Here is a 25938-nt window from a genome sequence, read left to right as displayed (position 1 = left end):
AAGCGGAACCGGAAGTAGCGTCATCGCGTCGGAACGGGAAAGAGCACGGCGGCCATGTTGAAAAATACAATCCATTGCCATCCTCACTACACAGGACCTGGAGCCTATTTCCAACTGCAGAAAAAGACCATCACCATCATGCCTAAGGCAATAAAAAAAGGCGCATCCCGGCAGTGCAAAGAGCGCTTTATGGAGGACGAGTTGACAATACTTGCCGAGACATTGGCAGATAATGCAGAGGTTGTGTTTGCCAACAACCTCAAGAGAGAGGCACAGGTAAAGAAGAAGGAGATCTGGCAACTTGCCCAAAAAGTCAGTGCTGTAGGGAACACCCCTCCCCCGCACAGTCAAGCACGTGCGCAAATGGTGGGACGACCTGCGCCTGATAGTCAGGAACATAATGTCGGCCAACCGGAGCCAGGGCCTGGCTACTGGCGGTGGTCCCAGCTCCCCTATCAAGCTAAGACGATGGGAGGAAATCTGTGCCAGCACTATTGGCATCGAGGCAATAGAAGGTGTTGGCGAGATGGAACGTGGAGCCACCTCATCGGCGGATGGAGGTGAGTGTCCTAAGAAAACACTGTAATGCAAAGTATGATGATAGTCCACCAATTTGTCCGTCCCAGGAAGCAATCCATGGCCCATTACATACACATGGACACATCCCTGCCTAGTTGCCGTCCTCAGCACTGACACATCCACATGCATGCAGCATGGCAATGCCATATCTGAGACACACCACACAAATATGAAAACGGCATTAGTCACACTGCACGCAGTCCACAATAGAAATGCATGTAACACAGCATACGCCAGCTCCAACATGTGTGACCCTGACGGATGCCTGCATGCTCCACCCATATAGCAAGCAACGTGATAGTCAAAACTCCAATAGCTAATCCCCTCTAATGTGTACAACAGCAATAATAACAATGTATGCATGTTGCATGTAGAACCATCACTGATGCCGTCCCTCTCTCGGTCCCCCATAGGCTCTGATCCTGACAGCTAGGCCCGGGACTCGGCCGCACAGGCAACAACTCCCCGGAAGTGGCCCAGGTGCGGGGAAGACATCGAAAGGGCCAGCCAAGCCACGACAGGCACAGAAGGCCCAGAAATCGCAGGATGCCACGGCACTGGTGCCGCTAAGGGCCACTGCTACAGTCCCCACAACAACTGTGGCCCCTGCACAAGAGACAGTGGCCGATTGGGCCCAATCAGCTGCAAACAGCTCTGCTGGGGAGGCGGCAGCCACGGCACCCCAGACAGACAACGATGCACAGAGCCAGGGTCACGTGTGTGTCCCTGTGGAGGATGACTCTTCTGACTTACCTGTCACACCCAGTCCCCCACCAAAACCCCAGGTCACACCTTTGTACTCCACCTATGACAGTACACAGGAGCTGTCTGGAGGGGAGCCAGGCCAAGGGAGCATGAGCCCCACGGAGTTGCCATATGACTCTGCAAATCTCACACACGCAGCACCCAGCATCCACCTCCACCGGTGTCTGGGGTGGGGTGCCGCTAATGGAACATTCGGTGCAGCGCCAGGAGGGGCTCACTGCCCTTGTCAGGCAGTTTGTGTCCGACAGTGCCCAGGCAAGGCAGGAGGGGCGGGTCAACACTGCCTCCCTGAGACAGGCAATTGAGGCCAGTACCACACGGATCTGCAAGGAGGTGTCTGCTCTGAGGCAGGTGCTTTCCCGCATAGCGGATTCCATGGAGTCAGAGCGTACTGCCCCCAGACTGGAACAGGCGGGTACCGCATCATCTTGCAGCTCCACTCAAACCAGCCCCCTTCGCCGGTCAGCGCGCACCTTGCGTCGATCGGACATGACGCCACCAGGTTTGGGGAGTGGACCAATGCAGATGGGGCAGCCTGATGAAGGCAATAGACACAGACACCTCCAGCATTTGCTTGGATACCATGTGTGGGGGAGTTGTGGGGGATGGGGAGGGGGGTGAGGGTGTGTGGGGGAGTTGTGGGGGCATGGGGAAGGGGAGAGGGTGTGTGGGGGAGTTGTGGGGGGAATAGGAGGGGGAGAGGGTGTGTTTGTGGTGGAGGGTTTGAGCACTTTAACAGTTTAATACACACGTTATGTGGCAGACAAAATACTTGAGTGGACAATACTTATTGCATGTGTGTCATTTATTGCTATACAGTGCATAGTGTACATGTACCCCCACACCCAGTGCCCTCTGTCCCACGTTCATTTCACCCTATGCACCCATGTGTCTTAGAAATATTGTCCAATCACAGACTGGCACACAGCATTTCCCTCCTGTGCATCAGCACCGCGATGGTGTGCGACCACATTTTCTTCATCCCCTTCATCATCACCTGGTGGTTGCAGTTCAATGTCAGGGGGCAGGGGCACGTTCCGTCGGATACACATGTTGTGCAGCATCACACATGCCATGATGATCTTGGCCACCTTCTCATGCATGTAGAGGAGGGCCCCACCCGACCGGCTAAGGCAGCGAAAACGTGCCTTCAACAGGCCAAAGGTCAGCTCCATGACCACACGGATACAGGAACGATTGTAGTCCTCCTCGTGCCTGTTCTGTGGGTTTCGGACAGGGGTGAGGAGCCATGGCTTCAAGGGATATCCACTATCACCTGCATGGGAGCAAAATAAGGTATGTGTTAGTCGATTCATGATGGACAGCTGTACTTATCACACATGCCTGCAGATATTTGTTGGTCACATGCACATGTCCCTGGTTGTATGCACACATTTTTCATTCCCTCAATGTGTGCTGTGCCATGGTCTTATGGTGTGCATTGCACCTTCAAGATGATACACAGTGTACACTGCCTTGATGTTGCTCATGCATTGTGGACGAATACTGCTGTGTTTGTGATATATATGTGATGTGTAGTGTTCTGTAAGAATTTCTGACTGGCATCGTTGGCAGTAGTCTCTCCATTATTTGGCATTCAACGCCGATTATTTCCATGGTGACATGCTGCACTACTGTGGTGGTGGCCCTGTGACAAGCAGTGGATTCCCTTGATGGTTTTGTTATGTGCACTCTCATGGATTCTTGTCCTGTGTAGTGATTTGCTGCAGAAATTTACATTGTGAATACTCACAGCATGTTGCTGGATTGTGTTACGGAGTGTGAGGTCCGATGATGGGTGGTACACGTGTTGTGGGATGTGGGGTGGTTTTAAGTTTAGCATGTTGTTATAGGTGTGCAGCTTACTTAATTGCTATCGGAATTGGAAGTCAGATTCAGTTTGGGATGCTTTGGGGCACAGTGTTTTGGGATGTGCACATTGTGCTGTCACCACAACAATGACACCATGGTGGTGTGTGCATCTCTCCCCCCCATTTCACTGCCATGTGCCTGTCATGCTCCTTACCACGCAGCCAGGCACGTCGTCCTGCATGTCGCTCCATGTAGCGTGGTAGCGTGGAGTTGCGCAGAACCATTGAGTCATGAGTTGATCCGGGAAATCGGGCACAACAATGTGTGATGATCTTGCTGGAGTCACATAACATCTGTACATTGATTGAGTGATATAGTTTACGATTGCGGTACACCACCTCTGTTGCATGAGGGACCACGAATTCCACATGGGTGCAGTCAAGTGCACCAATACAATCTGGCATGCCTGCCAGTGCATGGAAACCAACTTTTGTGTCAAAGATCTCCTGGGGAGTCCGTGGTAGGGATATGTAGTCCCTTGTGTGCTTCAGGAGGGCATCCAGCACTTGGTTCAGCATGCGAGAAAATAAGGGTTGTGATATGCCATGCATGTGCCCCACTGTGTGCTGGTAGGTGCCTGTGGGCAGGAAGTGGAGCACAGACACTACCTTGAGTAGAGGTGAGATGGTGGTGCGTATTTCAATCAGGCTGACGATGTCGTCATGTATCATGTCCACAATGGTGGTGATGGTGTCCCGGACCAGACGGTACAGGGTGTGGATCTGCTCAGGGGTTAGGTTGATGGACTAGCTCTGATGCGAGGTATTGGGGGCTGCCTGCGTGGTACCACTGGCTGCACTGGTGGGGCTTGCTGGGTCTGTCTCACCCTCCTTCTCCTCCTGCGTCTCCTCTGTGGCACAGGTGAGACTGTTGTTGTTGCTGGTGTAGAAATGCAAGCATGTCCTCCAGCCCGAGTATTGCTACTACAAGTGGAATCATTTTGGTGTGGTGAGGGGTGTGGTGTGTGGGTGTGCTCATTTTGTGCTGGCCCAGACTCCATTGCCACCACCTGTGCTGATTGTGTGCACCTGGACATTGCTGTTTGCGGGTGGTTTGCGATGCCGGTTTTGCCGGCATCCCGGTACGCCTCATAACCGCCTTCATGATGCTGGTATTTGCATGTCCGCCTGACTTGTGATGTCCTCCTGTTAGCGCCATCCCGCTATTGCCGGGCCCGAGGGCCACGTGCCTGCACGCATGACAGTACGGGGGAGCACGCTATCAGCGGTGGCGCTAACAGCGGCTTGTTGGGTCGGAATAGCCGTAGCGGTATGCAGTGCCGGTAATCCCTTACCGGCATTGTTTTTCCATTACCTCCAACCTTGTAATGACCCCCTGTGACTTTGCATACTGTGCCGCTTTGGGCGCAGGCATCTACGAATATGAAAAATAAAATCCTGCTTTGGAACGGACTCCGCAGTAACTCTCATAAAATGGGCAAACGGGTGCGTAGTCCTGAAAAAATAAATATGGATGGAGATAATGATATACCCTGTGCTAAGAAAGACAGTTCTTAAAAATAAAAGCACACCCATTGGTACTGTCACACTGTCTCAACCCAAAATCATAGGTTTTTATGAGGTGACTGTCATGATGCCTACCTCCAAGGAGCCAGGTCCGACCCATCAACCCCAGAGGCAGGCATCATTTCCCCCAGGGAAGTGCCAGCGGGCCCAAGCTGGGGCCCTTTGGACACAGTCCTGGCGCCTTAGGCGCCAGGCTCATGTTGGACCCCTGTCCTGGCACCTTAGGCGCCAGGCTCATAAAGCTAGACATGTGTTCAAGTGTTTTAAGGTGCACTTACCTGATGCAGACCATGCTGCTACATCCAGGCCCTCTTGAGGCCTGAATGGAACTACTTTACCTGTGGACCTACTTTCCCCTGGGTGTGGTCGGGGAAGGATACATACCTGATCGGTGGAAGGATACATACCTGGAACTTCTTCCAAAGCTATTTAAACCACGCCCGATCAGCAACTCACGCTTCGCGTTGTTCTGCTCCTCGCAGCTGGACGCTCACCGTGTCAGCTCCTGCATCTGGACTTCAGCCACGCCTGTCAGCATCCTGGGTCACCTGCTAAGAGAGAATTGGAGAGAAAGAAGACCTTACCTGCTAAAGCTGCATCACGGAGACTTCACAACGACGATCCTGAAAGGGAAGACATCATTTTAAAAGCATTTCGCTTCGATCGCTGCAGCGCTGCATTTCACTCACCTTTCCTGGGCACCTCCATCTTCAGCAGCGATCATCCGGATCCGCAGCCACTTCCCAGAGCCTAGAGAGAAAAAGACAAGAACACAAGGTTAGAGAAGGAAGGGAATAGGAAAAGCTCAGTTTCCTTCTAAGACTTACCTGTTGGGTCATTCCCATTTCATTTCGGGTCCTGCTGCTTCCTGGCATTCCGGACCCCGGCCCCTATGGGGAAAAAAGACAAAGACATTGAATGAGCGAATGCAAAGACATTACCCGAACGCTCATCCAGAACTTACCTGTCATTTACTGGAACTGCACGTTTCACTTCGGGTCGGCGCCATATCTCCGGCATTCCGAACCCCGGCCCCTAAGGGGAAAAAAGACATAAGCGATTAGCGCTTGCTGCAATAAGACAATGAACATTATTATAAGGCTTGAACTTTTGAACTTGCTACAGAACTCTTACAGCGCCTTACCTGAATAGTCAAGCTTATTTGAACTCCCGACAAACCTCAATCCAGTGAAGTAACTGGGTTTCAACGCGCCCCTGCATCAGAAGCAGGATGGAGAACTCATCCTTCCAGACCCTAAGGTGAGACTTTACAGAGAATCGAGGAAGGGTATCGTGGAGGGCTGGAAGGGAGTGGGAGGCTTGAGCATTATTCCGTCAGTAGGTAATACTCCCTTTTCACGCACAGGGGAATATTCCTGCGAGCCAGTGAGTCCATTTTCAGAGTCCTGCGCTTCACCATAGAAGAAGCATCAGCACTCGAAGCCAGGCCTGCGCCTCCGTGGGAATCAGGTGAGCGTGACAGAACGCGAAGCCTACCCATAATTTCCCACCCGGGCGCTATGGAGACTTCCGAGACAGATCAGCTGGCCCAGCTTTTGGGGGAATTACGGGCAGAAGTGCACTCAGCCCGCCAGGAGACTAACGCTCTCAAAAGAGAACTGATCCTATCTAAGGAAAAAACAGATGACCTGGCCAAAAGGTTATTGCAGGCCCAGGCAGGGCACACTCCTTTACCTTATTCCGGAGATACTTCCACATCAATGGGTTTGAATAACCCGGTACAAATCAATCTACCTGGACACATACCTTTGGCCCTGCCTGAACGTTTTGCGGGGGATCCCAAGAAATATGCCGTCTTCATGAACCAATGTCGTTTACACTTTCTATGCAGACCCGGGGCCTTCCCTAACGACCAGACCAAGGTAGCCTTTATACTATCTTACCTCAGTGGCAGTGCTGCCGATTGGTCTATTCCATTGGTAAATCAGGATGATCCCATTCTCCAGAATTTTCAGGGTTTCCAGGCCAGCATGGAAAGATTGTTTGCTCGACACTCTCAAGGACAGGCCCTGGATAACGAACTGCTATCCTTACGACAAGGTAATCAGTTTGCCACCTTTAATAGACTGGTTGTGGAAACTGGATGGCCAGAAAACAAAAGGATCACATTGTTTCATCGAGGCCTGCGCGGAGAGCTTAAGGATGTTCTAGCTCAGATAGTAGATCCACCCCAGGTCTGCGCAGACTACATAGACTTGGTGGTTCAACTTGATCACAGACTTCAAAATAGAAAAGCAGACCGGTTCAAGTACGAAACCCGAGTACCGATCAAAACCCACGCTAACTCCAAGAGTACCGACGTATCCGAACCTATGCAAATCGGCGGTGTTAAAGGACCATTAACACAGAAGGAACGAGAGAGAAGGCGGCAAATGCAACTTTGCCTGTATTGCGGGACTTCCGGTCACTTTCTTCGAAATTGTCCGGTTAAACCACCGAAGAAGGTGGTTGGAGCCACTGATAACGATTTATTGACACCTGATTCGGGAAACAACCTAGCCCGACAAGCGTAGGGGTCCGCTTGCCGAGCTTGAAAACAAACTCTTTGACCTCGCATTTTGTCATGCCAATGGTGCTAGTGGACCCAAAACAGCCTCAGCTGTTGCATGCTATAAAAGCATACATCGACAGTGGAGCTATTGGAAATTACATAGACTGTGAATTGGCTTCCAGGATTAAGCTCCCTCTCCGCCCGAAAGTAAGCCAAGATGTCATTACTACAGTAGATGGAACCGAAATTGCCTCAGGGCCTGTAACGCATTCCACTGTTGAAATGACACTGGTGGGTCAGGATGGACATCCGGAAGCAATCGTGTTTGATGTGATCAAGGCCCCACAATTTCAAGTAATTCTTGGAATTCCTTGGTTAGAAACACATAATCCCAGAATCGACTGGCGAGCAAAGAAGATAGGTTTTCCTGATTGTGAACCAACTTGTTACCCTAGAAATCCAGTTATGGGTCTAGCCTCAGCAACTTCCACCCCTGTACAGCTACCGTCTGAATACCAAGAATTCCAAGACGTTTTTCAGAAGGAACAGGCTAACACGTTACCTCCCCATCGGTCTTACGATTGCCAAATCGATCTGGTACCCAATGCTCAACTGCCTTGTAGTAGGATTTATGCTCTTACGGAACCTGAGAACCTACATTTGCGTCAGTATTTAGATCAGTACCTAGCCAATGGTTTTATTCGCCCGTCCAAGTCTCCTGTCTCCTCAGCTCTGTTCTTCGTGCCGAAAAAAGAGGGCGACCTTAGAACATGTATAGACTATCACGCCCTAAATCAAATAACAATTAAGAATCGTTATCCTCTGCCCCTGATCCCTGAGCTTATCGACCAGGTGAAAGACGCTTGTGTGTACACCAAGTTAGATCTCCGAGGAGCTTATCACCTGGTGCGTATAAAAGAAGGCGACGAGTGGAAGACTGCATTCCGCACCAAATTTGGGCTCTTCGAATATCAGGTGATGCCCTTCGGTTTGTGCAATGCACCTGCCGCCTTTCAGTACTTTATGAATGATGTTCTTCGGGAACTTATCGACGTCTGTGTCATTGTTTATATTGACGACATCCTGGTGTACTCCTCTTCAGAATCCGATCACAGAAAACATGTTAGGGCAGTTCTTGAGAAATTGCGCCAGCACAGACTATTTACAAATCTCGAAAAATGCGTTTTTCATACCACAGAAGTGGAGTTTCTCAGATTTATCCTGACACCTCAAGGAGTCCGAATGGACTCGCGAAAGGTGGACGCCATCCTCAAATGGCCATCTCCTAGCTCGGTGAAGGGAGTTCAGAGCATGCTCGGCTTCGCCAATTTCTATCAAAGATTCATCCCGGAATTTTCCCGAACAGTCCAACCCATCACAGCTCTCCTAAAGAAAAACAAACGCTTTGAATGGACTCTTGAGGCCGAACAAGCCTTTCAGGACCTGAAAACCAAATTCACCTCTGCACTTATATCGAAGCACCCGCACCCAGATCTCCCTTACATTGTGGAAACCGACACATCCAGTTCGGCCATGGGAGCTGTCCTGTCACAAAGAGACCCAGAAACTAACCAACTACACCCTGTGGCCTTTTGGTCCAGGAAATGTTCTCCTCCTGAAATCAACTACGCAATTACCGACAAAGAGTTACTGGCTATTAAATCTGCTTTCAAGGCTTGGCGTCACTACCTTCTCGGGGCAAGACACACCATCACCGTAATTACGGACCACAGAAATTTACAGTATTTAAAGACGGCCAAGGCTCAATCTTCACGACAACTCTGAGGGGCTCTATTCTTTGCGGAATTTGATTTTGTAATTACCTATCGCCCTGGCTGCAAGAATGGTAAAGCGGACGCCTTATCCCGGATTGGCATGGAAGAACCCAATTCGAGTTTAGAACCTGTGCCAATCATACCAGAACAAAGAATCTTAGGCCTAACTTCATTGCAAACTATTGAGGACATCCAAACGCAAGTAAAACAACTTCTAGACTCTTCAGCCTTACTGGAATGGAGTCAAAAGGGTCCTCATTACACCGTTAAGGATGACTTGCCCTACTTCCAGGAGCGGTTGTTTCTGCCTAGTAAAGAATTGCAAGAACTTGTTATTGCCCATCATCATGAGTCATTAATGGAAGGACACCCTGGTATCGCTAAAATGGAGGAAAAAATCAAACGCCACTTCTGGTGGCCTTCTTGGAGAAAAGACATAAAGTCTTTTGTTTTGTCTTGCGGAATTTGCGCCCAAAACAAGGGTCAAAAGAAAAGGCCAGCCGGCCTACTTCAACCCTTGGATATTCCACCGGCACCATGGCACACCTTGTCAATGGACTTTATAACTGACCTGCCTCCTTGTGCTGGTTACAACACTATCCTTGTAATTGTGGATCTATTCTCCAAAATGGCCCACTTTATCCCTTTAGAAGGTTTGCCTTCAGCTTCCACCTTGGCCAAGGAATTTCTGGAGAATATAGTTCGCATACATGGTTTCCCTTCCATATTAGTCTCGGATCGTGGAAGTCAATTTATCTCCCATTTTTGGAAGAAGTGTTGCCAACTAGCACAAATAGATGTGCGGCTATCCACCAGCCACCACCCCCAGACCGACGGACAAACCGAGAGAACCAATCAGACTCTCGAGCAATATCTTCGGTGCATGTTACACCAATCCGAGTTAAATTGGAAAGACATCCTTTGGATCGCAGAATATGCATACAACAATTCAGTGCATTCTGGAACCGGACAAACTCCTTTTTATACTTTGTATGGTCACCATCCTCGGACCTCTGATCTAGATCCACCTCTGACCCTGGAAATGCCCGCAGTAAATCATCTGCATTCCACAATAACCCAAGCCTTCAAAGAAGCTGCAACTCATTTACAGCAAGCCAAGAAAAAGTATAAAGAAAACGCTGATTTGCACCGAAGTAAAACTCCTCCTTACCAAGTAGGAGATCAGGTATGGCTAGCAACGAAACATTTACCCCTCAAGGACCCGCGAACTTTCAATCCCAGATTCATAGGACCTTATCCCATCAAGGCTATAATCAATCCCGTAGCCTTTAAACTGGATTTACCGTCTAACATGCGTATTCATCCAGTTTTTCATGCATCACTTTTGAAGCCAGTACAACCAGGGACCCGACTGTCCAAGCCTCCAGACCCAGTTCAAATTGAAGGGGAATTAGAATTCGAAGTTAAAGACATTTTAGACTCCAAGGTGTTAAAGTCCAAACTCTTCTATCTTGTTGACTGGAAGGAATATGGACCTCAGGAGAGATTGTGGGAGCCTAGTAACCATGTTCACGCACCTCGATTAATACAAAGGTTCCACCGGAGATTTCAGAACAAGCCAAAACCCCCAGAGGGAACAACCTTGGGAGGGGCCTTGAGGGGGGGTACTGTCATGATGCCTACCTCCAAGGAGCCAGGTCCGACCCAGCAACCCCAGAGGCAGGCATCATTTCCCCCAGGGAAGTGCCAGCGGGCCCAAGCTGGGGCCCTTTGGACACAGTCCTGGCGCCTTAGGCGCCAGGCTCATGTTGGACCCCTGTCCTGGCGCCTTAGGCGCCAGGCTCATAAAGCTAGACATGTGTTCAAGTGTTTTAAGGTGCACTTACCTGATGCAGACCATGCTGCTACATCCAGGCCCTCTTGAGGCCTGAATGGAACTACTTTACCTGTGGACCTACTTTCCCCTGGGTGTGGTCGGGGAAGGATACATACCTGATCGGTGGAAGGATACATACCTGGAACTTCTTCCAAAGCTATTTAAACCACGCCCGATCAGCAACTCACGCTTCGCGTTGTTCTGCTCCTCGCAGCTGGACGCTCACCGTGTCAGCTCCTGCATCTGGACTTCAGCCACGCCTGTCAGCATCCTGGGTCACCTGCTAAGAGAGAATTGGAGAGAAAGAAGACCTTACCTGCTAAAGCTGCATCACGGAGACTTCACACCGACGATCCTGAAAGGGAAGACATCATTTTAAAAGCATTTCGCTTCGATCGCTGCAGCGCTGCATTTCACTCACCTTTCCTGGGCACCTCCATCTTCAGCAGCGATCATCCGGATCCGCAGCCACTTCCCAGAGCCTAGAGAGAAAAAGACAAGAACACAAGGTGAGAGAAGGAAGGGAATAGGAAAAGCTCAGTTTCCTTCTAAGACTTACCTGTTGGGTCATTCCCATTTCATTTCGGGTCCTGCCGCTTCTGGCATTCCGGACCCCGGCCCGTATGGGGAAAAAAGACAAAGACATTGAATGAGCGAATGCAAAGACATTACCCGAAAGCTCATCCAGAACTTACCTGTCATTTACTGGAACTGCACGTTTCACTTCGGGTCGGCGCCATATCTCCGGCATTCCGAACCCCGGCCCCTAAGGGGAAAAAAGACATAAGCGATTAGCGCTTGCTGCAATAAGACAATGAACATTATTATAAGGCTTGAACTTTTGAACTTGCTACAGAACTCTTACAGCGCCTTACCTGAATAGTCAAGCTTATTTGAACTCCCATCAAACCTCAATCCAGTGAAGTAACTGGGTTTCAACGCGCCCCTGCATCAGAAGCAGGATGGAGAACTCATCCTTCCAGACCCTAAGGTGAGACTTCACGGGGAATCGAGGAAGGGTATCGTGGAGGGCTGGAAGGGAGTGGGAGGCTTGAGCATTATTCCGTCAGTAGGTAATACTCCCTTTTCACGCACAGAGGAATATTCCTGCGAGCCAGTGAGTCCATCTTCAGAGTCCTGCGCTTCACCATAGAAGAAGCATCAGCACTCAAAGCCAGACCTGCGCCTCCGTGGGAATCAGGTGAGCGTGACAGTGACAACAGCACCTGCAGATGTGAAAGAGTATACTGTAGCTAAAGAAAATGTTTAAGGAAAGTCCTCCTGGTTGTTATCTGTGTGCTGATACCAATTTGGACAAAAATGTCTCACTGCCTAATCTCTGTTTTAATTTTAAGAGAAAATCCCTGGGCCCCTCATCCGATAGTTACAATTATATTATAGGTACGCATCGCTCTAGCAGTCCAGATCTGGAACGCTCATCTAGCAGCATCAACGAGGGCGAGGTGGCAGAATCCATTCTTTCCTACAATTATTCTTTTGATTCCCAGCAAAGACCCAAGAGAGTTGCTCTCTCTGCACTTACCCCGGTCTCCACCAACTGGTTGTACTTGGACCCACTCTACTCCCAGGACTTGTCCCCCTCCAACTCCATCTGCCCTGTAACCGTATATGCACTTTCGCGATCAGAATGCATCTTGCCTGAAGATCATTCTCCCTATTCCCGTCTTCACTCCTAATTGCACTTGAAAAACTGCAGAATCGTTGTCAGACTTATTTGCTGTGCCTCAACTGTTAACCGTATTATTTGCACTTACTCCGCCTGTGCAGAATCTTATCACTCAAAATGTCAAGGGCTCTGAACAACTGTTGTTTTTTTCCCCATGTTCCCACCCTCTTTAAGCGCTTTGAAACACTTGCCTTGTATATAGGCGCTATACAAATAAACATTACCATACCATACATTACCAGGTTGCACAGTCCTGTTCTACATCACATTTTAACTCTATACCTGCCAAACTAGAGGCGCTATTCACACTATGTACTAACATGGCGGTAGAACAATGTGAACTGAAACATATTTTAGCTAAAGTGGTGGACATCATACTTGACAACAGGGATGATCTGCACATATCCAACCCGGTCACCCACAAAACCTAAAAGTCTTTTTCCACTCATCAACTTGACCTTTCAGCAGAATGCATTACATGGGACTCATCATCAGTGGTGGATATTACTGATCTGTCTTAGGCAAAGAACCAGGCTTTGACTTTGACTAAACAAAAGAACATTAATGGACAGCGAGAGGCTCCTCCCTTGGAAAATACTTCTGTAGTTAATATTATAGATGAGACTGAAGATGATGCCTTGGAAGCATTATGTAATGAGATATCCATGACACCCGGTTATTCAATGTGAAAAACAACAAAAGAAGAACCAGTATGGTCGACTTACTTCCCGACAAGATCGGAATGTCAAGCCTAAGCTGGGCCCCATAGTACAAAAGGTACCTGTCTTGACCTCAGGCCAAACTATCGTAACTAAGATACAAGGTGATGGTTCTATCAGACAAGTAGTATTGGAGGGCCCAAAAGCAACCCGATCTGCCCTGAGCAAACTACCAGCTATAAAGAAAACCCAGAATACATCACAATTGCACACCATCCAGAAACATCAGGAGATTATCCCACCATCATTGCAGGACCCTCTCACACAGTTTCATACCTATGCTTCTTCTAATGTACCATCGCAGATACCAGCCTCTTTTGACCAGCAAGCCTTTGAGGTGTCACCTCCAAGAATGTTTTTCCCCTCTACCAATGCTCTTTCCGTAGTGCTGTATGGTATTTTTAATCCAGGCACCTATTGGGAACCTGCAGCTCCTCTTCGTGTGGGTAAATGGGTTTCGTTAGAAGAACTTACTCCCAGCGTTGATAGCCGTTTTCTCAAATCGCACTCAACCACTAACTCTGTAGAGTAAAATCCTGCGTCTCACATATATTGCCATTAATTACATATCCCTTATTGAAATCCCCAGAGCTGACAGTGCTATTAACTGGGCACTGATTGAATGTGCCTCCCCAGCAATAGTGGCTCTCCAATGCACCTGCATAGGCTCATTTTTCAATTTGGGATTTAAATTTACTGGATGCCGTAAACAAACAGTCAAAGTGGATGTGCAGGCAGATGTACTGCCAACTAAGCCAACTTTGTGTAGCAAAAGTAGTGCATCGAATCACGCCACCGAACAATCCATTCTAAGGGCTGTCTTTAATATCCATACGGCCCCTCTAAAAACTGCAAGAGAGATTACTCGTTGGGTTCCAGACAATCTCAATTTGGATAGGTATTGACAGCATTCAGCAACTGAGCTTAAATGGATTTGTTGGAATGCTCGTGGCATTCTTAGCCCATCCTCGGGGCAATGCCTTGATAGCCTCATGTGGAGTTTTCATCTTACAAGAGACTTGGACTACTAAAGATCTCATACTTGATGGCTATGTCATATTGCATTGGCCAGCGAGACATGGACAATGTGGCCGCCCTGTAGGAGGCCTAGTAATAAGAGCACGAACAACCTATGACCTAAAAGTCTACTCTGAGTCACCTATCTCGCCATATATTTTGCCTACAATTCTTACTGTTCCCGGTTTTCCTGTACCTCCGCTGTTGATTATAGATGTATACAATCCACCTTTTGGAATAGTTACAAAACCAGTTCAGGTCGCCATTAATATTATTATAGCTAATTAGTACTCAGCGCAGGTTTTCTTTACGCTCACAAACAAACTCGTGCTGCCTGTTTTTTTTTTTTTCAGGCCACCATGAAAAGGGAGAAGGGACTACACTTCGCCAGAAAAAGGCTTATTGCCTTAATGGTTTGAGATGTTTCCAAATGGTAGTCTTCTAGTGGCTGGTGACTTTAACTCTCCACAATTAGCTTCAATCATTGCTCCCTCATTAGATGATTCTGCTTTCGATCAGGGTTGGTCCACTAATTTTCTCTCTCACTACTTTCCTCAATCTAGGTGATACGTGCACACTTCGTGGGGGTCGGTGTATTTGTTTTTTATTGTTACTGCCTCCAGTCTGTGTGTCTTATAATTAAGAACTGCATTTTTGCCTGGTGGTCAAAACAACAGCAACTTTAAAAGCAATTTTCTATCAATCAGTGGGATGACTATGTACTAGTTTGATAGAATTAAAATGATGTGTTTTAGTTACTCGAGCCCTCTCCTCTAGCGTATGTAGGGTCTCGGAGTTGCGGTCATCGGCCTCTCAACTCTTAAAGTTAGTCAACCAGTTTCAGCGGTCCACATAAATAGCCGCCTTCTTCAGGACGGAGAATCTTGTGTTCTCATTAACAATATGATTGCTTCAAATGTCTCCACATCTTGGAGGGTTTTGGGAGGTTCTTCGGGTTATCCACAGGCATTTTTTGCTTACGTCCCGATCACTGTTGGGTTATAAAAATAGACAAAAGGGGATTTTCATCAAAGGACCCTCAAAGAAAACCTGCCATTCGGCCAATTCCTCCGCTTCAGGAGGAATTGCACCACCCAAAGGGAATATGACGTACAGGCAAGAACACTTTCATCTAACCTGAGAGAAAGGAATTATCCCAATAAAATCATAAGACAGGCGTGCAAAAGGGCAAGGAATATACCCAGAGAAGTGACCCTTACACAACAAAGAAAAAAAGAAAGGGGACCTGATGTCATTACAGCAATCTTTAGCCACTCACCTGTGGTTAACTTTCTCAAAAAAGAAATTAAAAAATCCTGGTATCTACTAAATGTAGATGACAACAATCTACCAGTGCCATTTTCGCCATTAAAAGAAGGAAAAACCTCAGGGACAGCCTAATACACACATATCAAGAAATAAAACCTCCAGAGACCAATACTCTCTGGAACACACCAAGAATGTTGGGACATGCCCCCTGTGGAAACTGCTCAGTGTGTCGACTAACTAAACGCACCACTACAGTAGATATCGGGTGGAGATACCCGTGGGAACAGAGGACTTTCACAAATTGTAACACCACTAATGTGCTGTACCAAATTCTCTGTCCATGCAATATGAGATATATCGGTATGACAACAAGAACAATCAAAACCCGTATCTGTGAACACAGATCTAACATCAGAACAAAACGATGCACTGCCCCACTAGTGGAGCACTATATGAGAAAGGGACATTCAGAAAATGAAATAGCATGGACTATTTTAGAGAAAGTGACGGTACCAAAAAGAGGAGGCAATATAGCAGCGTTGCTATTACAAAGAGAACAAATGTGGATTTTCAGACTCCAAAGCCACAAGACCGGCTTGAATGAAGAAATTTGCTAGCAAACTTTGGCTGTGCAATGATGTTTTTTACACAAGAGAATTAGCAGCTACCTGAATAGCTCAAGGGACACTCATTCCATATAATATTTAGCCAGCAATGCACTGGCGTACCTGCCAGCACACTGCAGGTCGCCTTTTACATCAATTACCAGCCATAAGCTTTTCCATGATCCAATTAGAGAGATCACTAGATGGTCTGGCAGGCCCCCTTTTTCCTTTTCTAGTGCATTGGACTACATATTTCAACATGCACTGGGCATACCCATATTCAGAATTCAGAGGGAAAACAAACGATACAAAAACATTAGCAGTTACTACCAGCCCTAGTTAGTTATATGAGGCTCCGCCTTTTTAGTGCATTAATGCAACACTAGTATAACTTTGAATACATTTTGGGATCATGTGCGGTTCAACCACACAGAGAACCACTATTCCCAGCACAGTGGAGAAATATTTGTAGTTTCTCGTCGACACGTGACCGCAACTGGCCACAGTCAAGAAAATCAGCAGCCACTCTATTAGATCAAGGGACACCAACCCCCCCTATTAATTAGCCATTCACAGACTGGCGCACCTACCAGTACACTGCAGGTCGCCATTTCCTATTTATGATTCAATTAGAGTGAACATCAGATGGTCTGGTAGGTACATTTTTCCATTCGAGTCCCGTGGACTACATATCCCAATATGCACAGAGTAGATCCATATCCAGCAGTGGCACCCATGTGTGTATTCTGAGAAAAATAAATTACATAAATACACTTGCAGTCATTAATAGCCCGATCTAGCTACATAAGGCTCTATCTGTTTCAGTGCATTATCGTAGGACTATTACAATTTTGAATACAATTTGGGACTTTGTGCGGCTCATTCACCCAGTGAAATACAATTCCCAGTGTAGCTGAGGAACACGTGTAGTCCCCCGTTCACAGGTGACCGCAAAAGGCCAAGGCCGACATACACGAGCACTAAGATGGCACTCCACAGGCAACTACAACTCCCATCATTCCTGAAAAAACCTGTAGTCCGTCTGTTGCACGTGAACACGAAAGACCACTGGTCATCAAAATGAGCTCCAAGTTGGTGGACGTTAGCGCGACCTTTTCACAGGCAGCCCGGTTTTGAGAGAGTAAACCTACCACTCACAGGTAAGAAACTAGAACGCCCCCCAGGCCATACTTGTATCAGTTGGGGCACTCATAGCTAGTTTCACACTACTCGAACCACTCGAGCAGCACATGACCATGTCTGTGCTTTTGTAAACATCATTAAGCTAAACTTTGTAAATACACCGTGTAAAGAGCACACAACGTATAAAATGCAATTATTTAACCATATGGGCTTTCGACTTGTGCCCAATATTGCCTGTTATCTACACACTTGGTACCTAAGACCATAGGGACTAAATGCTTTGACCTTGGTCTTTACCCCACAGAGATATCCCATTACATGTGATGAAGAGGACTGGACGAAATTGAGCACCCAGCACCTAGACCCAGTACCCACAGAGCCTGATACGAGAAACTCCTATCTCACAGGTATTTTATTACATTATAACAAAAAACAACCTGTATATTACAGTACTGGCCACGATCTGTAAAATAGTTGGCACAGGATAAGATATACCAAAACATCTTCTTACAGGTTTTTGATGCAGAAAGCCACCGAGAGTTAAGATGTACCCAGCAACGACCCGAGAATAGAAAGTGCCTCCACAGGTAACAATTCTCAACTTGCATGGTATTTCCCACATTGAATACCGATAAAGAATTTCCCTTCTTACAATCCCCTTTTGTCTATTTTTGTAACCCAACAGGGACCGGGACGTAAGCAAGAAATGCCCATGGGGTAACCTGAAGAACCTCCTAAAACCCTCCAAGATGTGGAGACATTTGAAGCAATCATATTGTTAATGAGAACACAAGATTCTCCGTCCTGAAAAAGGTGGCTATTTATGTGGACCGCTGAAACCGGTTGACTAACTTTAAGAGTTGAGAGGCCGATGACCGCAACTCCGAGACCCTACATACGCTAGAGGAGAGGGCTCGAGTAACTAAAACACATCATTTTAATTCTATCAAACTAGTACATAGTCATCCCACTGATTGATAGAAAATTGCTTTTAAAGTTGCTGTTGATTTGACCACCAGGCCAAAATGCAGTTCTTAATTATAAGACACACAGACTGGAGGCGGTAACAATAAAAAAAACAAAAACACCGACCCCTACGAAGTGTGCACGTATCACCTAGATTGAGGAAAGTAGTGAGAGAGTTGAGGGCAAGGATCTCTACACCCCTTGTAGGCGGCACATCATCGCCAACTAGGCACGGGTGTGCTACACTATGGGGGCATGAGATATTCACACACAGGGCAAGAAAGTTATCATTAGGGATTTAGAACCAGGAATAAATAGTTTTTTAACAAAATAACTACTGTCTATTTTGTGATATATATGTTAGGGCAAAGACAGATGGCGGAAGCCCCTTGACTCCTACTGTCATCACCCAACCACTAATTTTCACCCCACGTGTAGGACCCTTGATTGGGTTAATCTCTTTCAAATATTTGATCTTTCATTTCTGAATTATAAAGATGACAATACTAAAAAGCTCAGTCCCAAATGGTCGAATGGGAAGAGCTTTTCCTGCCTGGATTTTGTTTTTGTGGACCCGACCTATAGGGAATCCTGTAGTGGTATTCCATCACTTTTACCTCTCTTAGTGACCACAGTGTTTTATCTTGGTCCTACAAACTTTGTTCTTGCAATATTTCTTATATTGATTCTTCTATTTCTACCAATATCCAGAGGAATCGGATACTTTGGTCCAGCAACAACGTTTTAAACATCAGTAATTTTGTGTGTAAAAATGAGAAGTTGCTTATATAATGGTTGGGGCAGAATGATTGGGACCTTTTTCTACTAATGCATTTTTTGCGCAAAGCAATTACATCTTGAACCCAACAAAGTCGCAATGATTACACATAACCATAAGATATTTGATGTAGAAATTCAACATGTAAAAAAGGCTCATTGTAGCAAATGCTCAGTTACTACCCGCAACCGCCTGAATACACCAAAACAGAAAAAGCTACTTCTTAAGCAGGCCAATACGCAGTATAAGAACTGTCTTAGAAACCACACATTTGCAATAACAAATGCAAACTGGAAATTCGTTTTGGGTATAATTCGGGGCAACAACAAAATAAAATTCTGGTAGATGGCCAGATTTAGCATTAGTACCCAGCGCAGGTTTTCTTTACGCTCACAAACAAACAGATTTGTTCGTTTTTTAGCCTTACCCGACGGTAAGCCTGCTCACGCATTTGCACGACCATCACGCTGCTTTTTTTGTTTTGGTTTTCAGTGGTCCATGTGGAATCTGCAGAACGTGGACCGAATTCCTCCTTCAAAAAAAGAAGAAAAAAAAAAGAAGTGAAGGCACATGCTTTTCAGGGGGTCTCGATTACCTGAGGGCTCAGTACCCGCATTTGGGTTCCTCCCTGGGTGGGGCAGCGAATTCAGAGTGATCTCGATCTCCGTCCTCAGGTTTGTTGGAAGACCTCAGGTGACACATAGGATTCAGAGTCTGCATCATCGGACTGCTTAAGCAAATAAAGTGTATATGCGTCCAACATCCGTCTCTCCCCCCACCTGTTGCCCTACATATTGCCCCACCTGGTCTTCATGTAGTTGCAGTACAAAATGTCTGCGGACCATTGGGTAACTGTTGGGCAGCGTTTCACACCCCACCCAATCGCCACCCTTCGCTTGGCCAGGATCAAGAGAAGCCCCACCAGTTTCCTAGTGTCTCTGGGTATCGACTTGGTGTAACCCAACAGGGCCTGTACGGGGTCTGGTGGAATCTCCCTTCCCACAATTCCTCCAATTACTTTGTAGACCTGTCCCCAAAATTGTTTAATACCTTTGCAGTCCCATGCTACATGGAGGTACCCCGCCTCAGCCTGCCTGCATCTATTATGATTCCCGGTGTTCTGGGGGTAGAAACCCTTCAGTTGTGCCGGGTAGTAGTAGTATTGATGTAAAAACTTAAAGTGGACCAGTTTGAACCTCGTGCAAGTTGCCCCTTTCCTTATCATTTCACAGCAATACCCCCATACTGCTTCCGATATGTCCCTCCCTAGCGTCTTTCCCCGGGCTTCCCGTGGTGATGTCTTAGTCGTTGGCCTATTTCTCATGGCCATTGTATACATAGCAGAAGTTATGCGGCGCCCTGGCTACCCCCTTATCATTCTATCCAATAGCTCCGCGACCTGAGGTTGTTCAGGAAAGGATGGGAAAATTTGCTGTAGCGTCACCCGCAGTCTACAATACGTGAACACATCTAATGCTGATAGAGACCCTTTCTCCCTCAATTGTTCAACCAAGATGAATTTCCAATTTGAAAAGAGGTCCCCAAATTTTGCCACCGCTAGCCTTTTCATCAGAGTCACAAATCTTGTTTCACTGGACAAGGGGATGTCAGGGATTTATATAATCAGGAGTTCTGGCGAGTATAGCGTGTCCCCTTTCTTTTTACGCTCCAGCCGGGTCTATGCCCTACATGTCAGGTCCACCATATTATTGGCTAAGTGTGATCGGTTTGGGGCAGTTGAAATAATGGACCGCAGCAGCGCCAGGGACGCAATCGATCTTTCCACCTCAACATGCCTCCGCTCAGTACTCGTCCCGTACCAGTATAGGAGAAAGCCAGCCTGCGCCACTGTGTAATATAGCTCGAAATCTGGCAGGGCCAAACCCCCCTCCCACACAGGTGCAGTGAGCTTGTCCCACGAGATCCTAGGTCGCTTAACAGCCCATATGAATTATGTCACTATTGATCGCAGCTCCCGGAAGTAGCCCATGGGTACTTTTATTGGAGTATTTAGGAATACATGGAGAAGCCTGGGGAGAATGGCCATCTTGACAGTTGAAATCCTACCATAAAGGTTCAAGGGGAGGGAGCCCCATATGGACATTGCCTATTTGGCTGTCTGTAGTGTTCTCACGTAGTTGCTTTGGTATACCACCCCTTCATCCCTAGCTATCGTGATCCCTAAATAGCAGGTTTGGAGCAGGTCCCACTGGAATCCCCAATATCCTGAAACTGGCTGGCTGATTCTGTTAACGGGAATATTATTGATTTACTATCATTTATTTGAAGACCAGAAAGTTCACCAAAGAGCTGAACATCTGCCATGATAGGGTCAAGGTTGACTTCAAGGTGCCGTACAAACAGAACCATATCGTCCGCATATAAAGATATCACCACACGATGGTTGTATAGTCAGATACAACGGTGTACATGTGCCTCACCCGCTCGGCCCACGGCTCTATGGCCAGCGCGAACAACAAGGGGGAAAGTGGGCACCCCTGGCGAGTGCCACGCTATAGAGTTATCAGTTCTGCAGTCTGCCCATTTATTCTCACCTTGGCTACCAGGTCATTGTACAGCAACCGTATCAGGCAGATTAACAGTTCCCCCAGGCCCAGTCTGCGTAGGACTGAAAACAAGAATGCCCACTCAATGTAGTCGAACGCCTTAGTGGCGTCGAGTGGGGTAGCTACTACGGGCTCATCCTGGGGTAACGCAGCTATAAGCCCGAACATCCTTCATAGCCTGAATGACGTCGACCGGCCTGGAATAAATCCAGCCTGGTCCGCCCTCACCATTGTCGGCATTAGTGCCGCCAATCTGGTTGCCAGGATTTTAGCTAATATTTTATTATCAAGATTAAGAAGCGATATCGGGCGGTAAGACAAGCAGTCATTTCCTGGTTTCCCAGGTTTAAGCAGTACCACCACTACCGCCTCTCTAAGGGAGTCAGGGAGTCTCCCTTCGTCCACTGCCTGCTGATATACTCGCAGCAGATAAGGAGCCAGCTTGACGATATAACATTTATAAAATTCGGCTGTGAACCCGTCCGGGCATGGGGTCTTCCCTCCTGGTAGTGATTTAATTGCCCCAACTACATCTTCTAACAGTAAGGGTCTATTCAGCCACTCCCATTGTTCCTCCGAGCTCCAGTACAGCCCAACCTGATCCAGATACGCCTCCATGTCTGCCTGGGCCACACGTGTCTGGGTAGAGTATAAGTGTTTGTAGAAATCATGGAACTCTTGAACAATTTTCGCATCTTCGAACTGGTCCAACCCATTACCATCAGTTATCGCCACTATCCTGCCTTCCTGTCTGTCCATTCTAGTGGCTCTGGCGAGTGAACGACCCGGTACCTGACCCTCGCCATACTGTCGGGGGGCTATCCTGTACCATAAGTATTTTACCTCCCTCTGTGCCAGGGTGTGAAACTCCTCGAGTTTCTGCAGAATTTCCGCCTGTTGAGCTTGAGTGGGGATGGGAGCGGCCTCCTGCAGGGTGCGGATAGTGGCCTCCTTTTCAGATAGTTCTTTCTGTAGGTGTTTCAGTATCCTTGCTTCTTTAGCTATACACTCCCTGTGTATTACGCATTTAAACCCCTCCCACAAAGTGCCCAATGAGCTCACCGATCCCTCATTCTTTAAAGACCACGTCCGTTCACTCTGTTAACTCTGTACTCTTAAATCTCCAGGGAGGTCTCGTCCTACCCGTTAGAGTGATGGCTAATAATGCGGGGGCATGTTCCGAGAGTGTGGGACGCCAGAGACTTGGCCCAGAGTTGACCGAGACACTAAAAAGAAATCCAGTCTTGCTGCCGAGCCATGTGGAGCTGAATGATGTGTATATTGGCTCACCGCAGAGTTCCTCACCATCCAAATGTCCTCTATGTCCCACACTTGGAGCATACCTTGGTGTTTATTGGAACTCCTGCTGCTTGGGGGCGTGGATTCCCCCATTCGGTCACGACTCAAATCTAGCTGGGTATTGAAATCTCCCCCTGACAAGATCTCACCTTTGGGAATGCTGCCCAATTGCCTTTCAATCCACTCCAAGGACTCAATCGTGTCTAAATTGGGACCACAGTAGCTGACCAGTGTGTACAGCCTCCCTGGGATAATCCCCTGTACCACCAACACCCTGCCCCCCCCATCCTTCAGGACTCTGGCCTGATGCAATCCCACTGCGCTATGAATTAGAATGCAGACCCCCCTGGCATAGGAAGAATAAGAAGAGAAGTACCTGTGGCACCCCCAACTACCACCAAATTTGGACTCTGTGTCTGCCATCAGGTGAGTCTCCTGAAGGAAGGCCACTCCAACCTGATGGCATATCATGTACTGCAGGACTTTCCGGCTTTTGGACGGGCTATTTAGCCACCTGACATTCCAAGTAAAAAATGTAAGCGCTGCCATAAAGGAAAGAGTTGGGCGGGACTTGCCTAGTGGTCCAGAGCTCCTGTGATTCTACCATTCTTATTTCACTCTGTATATCCTTAAATCGCCTCTCCGCGTACCAGATGTCTGTGTCGCTTGTGCCTTTGTGCAGCCCGTCCCCCCCTCCAACAAACACCCCAACTTGTCGGTGAACTGCCCAACCCCTTTTATACCCCTGTCCCAATCCCCTCCCCTCGATATACCCACCCCTCCTCACTGAACACCCCAACTTTCCAGCTCCCAATTCGCCCCAAACATACTAGTGCTGTGCTCTCGCTCGAGGTGCAGCTACAAGCCCGACCCACCTCCGCACCCTCGCAGGTTTATTGGCCACTGACCTGCTGATTCGAGCTCAAATTGTACTTGACTTCACGCTGATGCCCAGTCTAAGTATTCCCAGGCAACTCATTAGACATTATTACCTCCATGTCTGAGGGATCTAGGCAGTGTATCAAGGAAGGAGGCCGCCTCCTCCAGGGTCAGGAAGAAGAGAGACCTCCCGTTGTGTTCAACCCTCAGTTTAGCTGGGAATAGCATGGCGTATTTTATGTTCTTGTTTCGTAACCTTTTTTTTACGTTGATAAATGTCCTCCTGGTCCCCTGTACATTGTACGAAAAATCCAGAAAGAACTTGATTGCATCACCCTTATACGTGACCGTCCCTTTCTCTCTGGCTTTCCGAAGCGCTGTGTCTCTATCCCTGTAATTCAACAGGCGAGCAATTAGTGGTCGGGGTGGTGCTCCGGGGATCGGTCTCTGTCCACCTGGTATCCTATGTGCATGCTCGACAATGCACAGCGGGGAGAACCCCTTGGTTCCCAAGGCCTCCTGGAGTATCCCCTCCACCAGGGTCTCCATGTTCTTCTGGTCAGCCGATTCTGATAAGCCAACGATCCTGATATTATTTCTTCTTGACCTAGATTCTAAGTCTTCCTGCTTTTACTTGAGCTCTCTCAGGGACCTCTTCATCTCTGCCGCATCTCTGAGACCGGGGCCATCTCATCCTCCATTCTCGACACTCTCCCTTCCGACAAGTCCAGTCGCTCGCCATATCTGTCCAAACGAACCTGCATGTGGTCCACTTTGCAGGTTAATGTATCTAACTTGCCATCCAGGGACTGTATTACAGACTGCAACTGTGTGAACATAGCTAGTCACCACAGATGCCTTGATAAACCACTTGGTTCCGACCCAGGCGACCCCGCTCCGCGGCGTGGCATTCGTGCGTGTCCAGGGACCCAAGGGGAATCAGGCACCGACCCAGGTGCGTGGCCGCAGCCCGAGTGATGGCACCCGGGTTCTGTATTATTCCCCTCCTCCTCTACTTGCAAGTGTGCCACCTGGCTCCGTGTATCACGAAGACTGAGCCGCGCAGTCCTTAACCACCACCCGCAGTGCCGTATCTATCAGCATGGGCAGTGCATTCCATGTCCTGGGGTGTTAGCACTATGACCGGGGCCACCCAGTCCACACTGAAATTGCGCCTCGGTCCGCCACTCGCAGGGTGCGGCGTGCAATGAGGATATTTCTTGGGTCTATGGAGAATTAGTAGGCTACTCCATTGTGTCCAGCAGATGTGTTTACGGGGCCTTTCCCACGGTCTCCTTTGTGAGGCTTCCTAATGCTTCCAAATGCTCCTCGCCACCACGGTTCCAGGACACCAGAGCCTGCAACAGTCCGACCTCCGCAACAGTCAGCGGCGTGTCTATTTCAGATTTATCGTGGCTCCACTGTGCACCGCCGGCTCGGGAGGCACATCAGGAGCGGGAGACACGCCAGGAGCAGCGCCGGTCAGATGATGACGCGCGGGCAGATCCGAATGACCGCCGCCCCGCACTCCGAGTTAGATCGGGGGAGGAAGGGGAAGGACCCCACACTTCCCCGGCGCCTCACCTTGCACTCGCTGTCCGAGACCACAGGACGTCGCCTTCCCTGCGGGCGGGCTCCTCCCAAACGCGGACCTCCGGCGCCCTCCCGGCCCGCTCCAGCTGCTCTCGGCCCGGGGTTCCTCCACAGCCGGACGAGTCGCCGTCCACCAGGATCCTCCACCCAAGCTCAGCCTCCTACACCACTGCGATGAGGGCGCCCCACCAGGGCCACGCAACTTCTCCACACACAACGAGGCAGCCCCTCCTCCACTGCACGGCAGACGGCGGGCCTCCACTAGCAGTCCCTGGAGCTGCTGAAATCAGGTTAATTAGGCGCCAAATCTTCCCAGGATTGTTGTAGCTGAGTCACACTGCAATAAAGAGCAGGTTTCTGCAGCATGATAGCGAAATTGGGCACAAATGCACCAGACAGAAGGCCGGATATATTCAGGTGCTGGAGAGACCTGCAGCCATCTTGGCCGGGCTCTCTAGCGCCCCCATGGCGGGCATTTTTTGTTTACTTTTTTTCAATGTACTTCAATGGCTGCCATGGAAAGGGAGGAGGGACTACAGGTGTGGTAGAC

At 48.4% G+C, this 25938-nt stretch overlaps 1 long non-coding RNA gene across 1 annotated transcript in view; it reads right to left on the bottom strand.

Moving 5' to 3' along the window:
* The window catches only part of LOC138580737 (uncharacterized), an 84116-nt gene that overhangs the window by 49538 nt on the left and 8640 nt on the right, over positions 1 to 25938 (bottom strand). Inside the window, exon 2 of the long non-coding RNA XR_011304341.1 lies at positions 19478 to 19582. This is a non-coding gene — a long non-coding RNA (uncharacterized lncRNA). The remainder of the gene's footprint in view (positions 1 to 19477; positions 19583 to 25938) is intronic.

Source organism: Ambystoma mexicanum, chromosome 3p, assembly GCF_040938575.1.
Source record: "Ambystoma mexicanum isolate Mex_15411 chromosome 3p, UKY_AmexF1_1, whole genome shotgun sequence".
Lineage (NCBI taxonomy): Eukaryota > Metazoa > Chordata > Amphibia > Caudata > Ambystomatidae > Ambystoma > Ambystoma mexicanum.
Note: the sequence above shows the minus strand (reverse complement) of the source record. Positions and strands in the feature narration are given on the sequence as shown.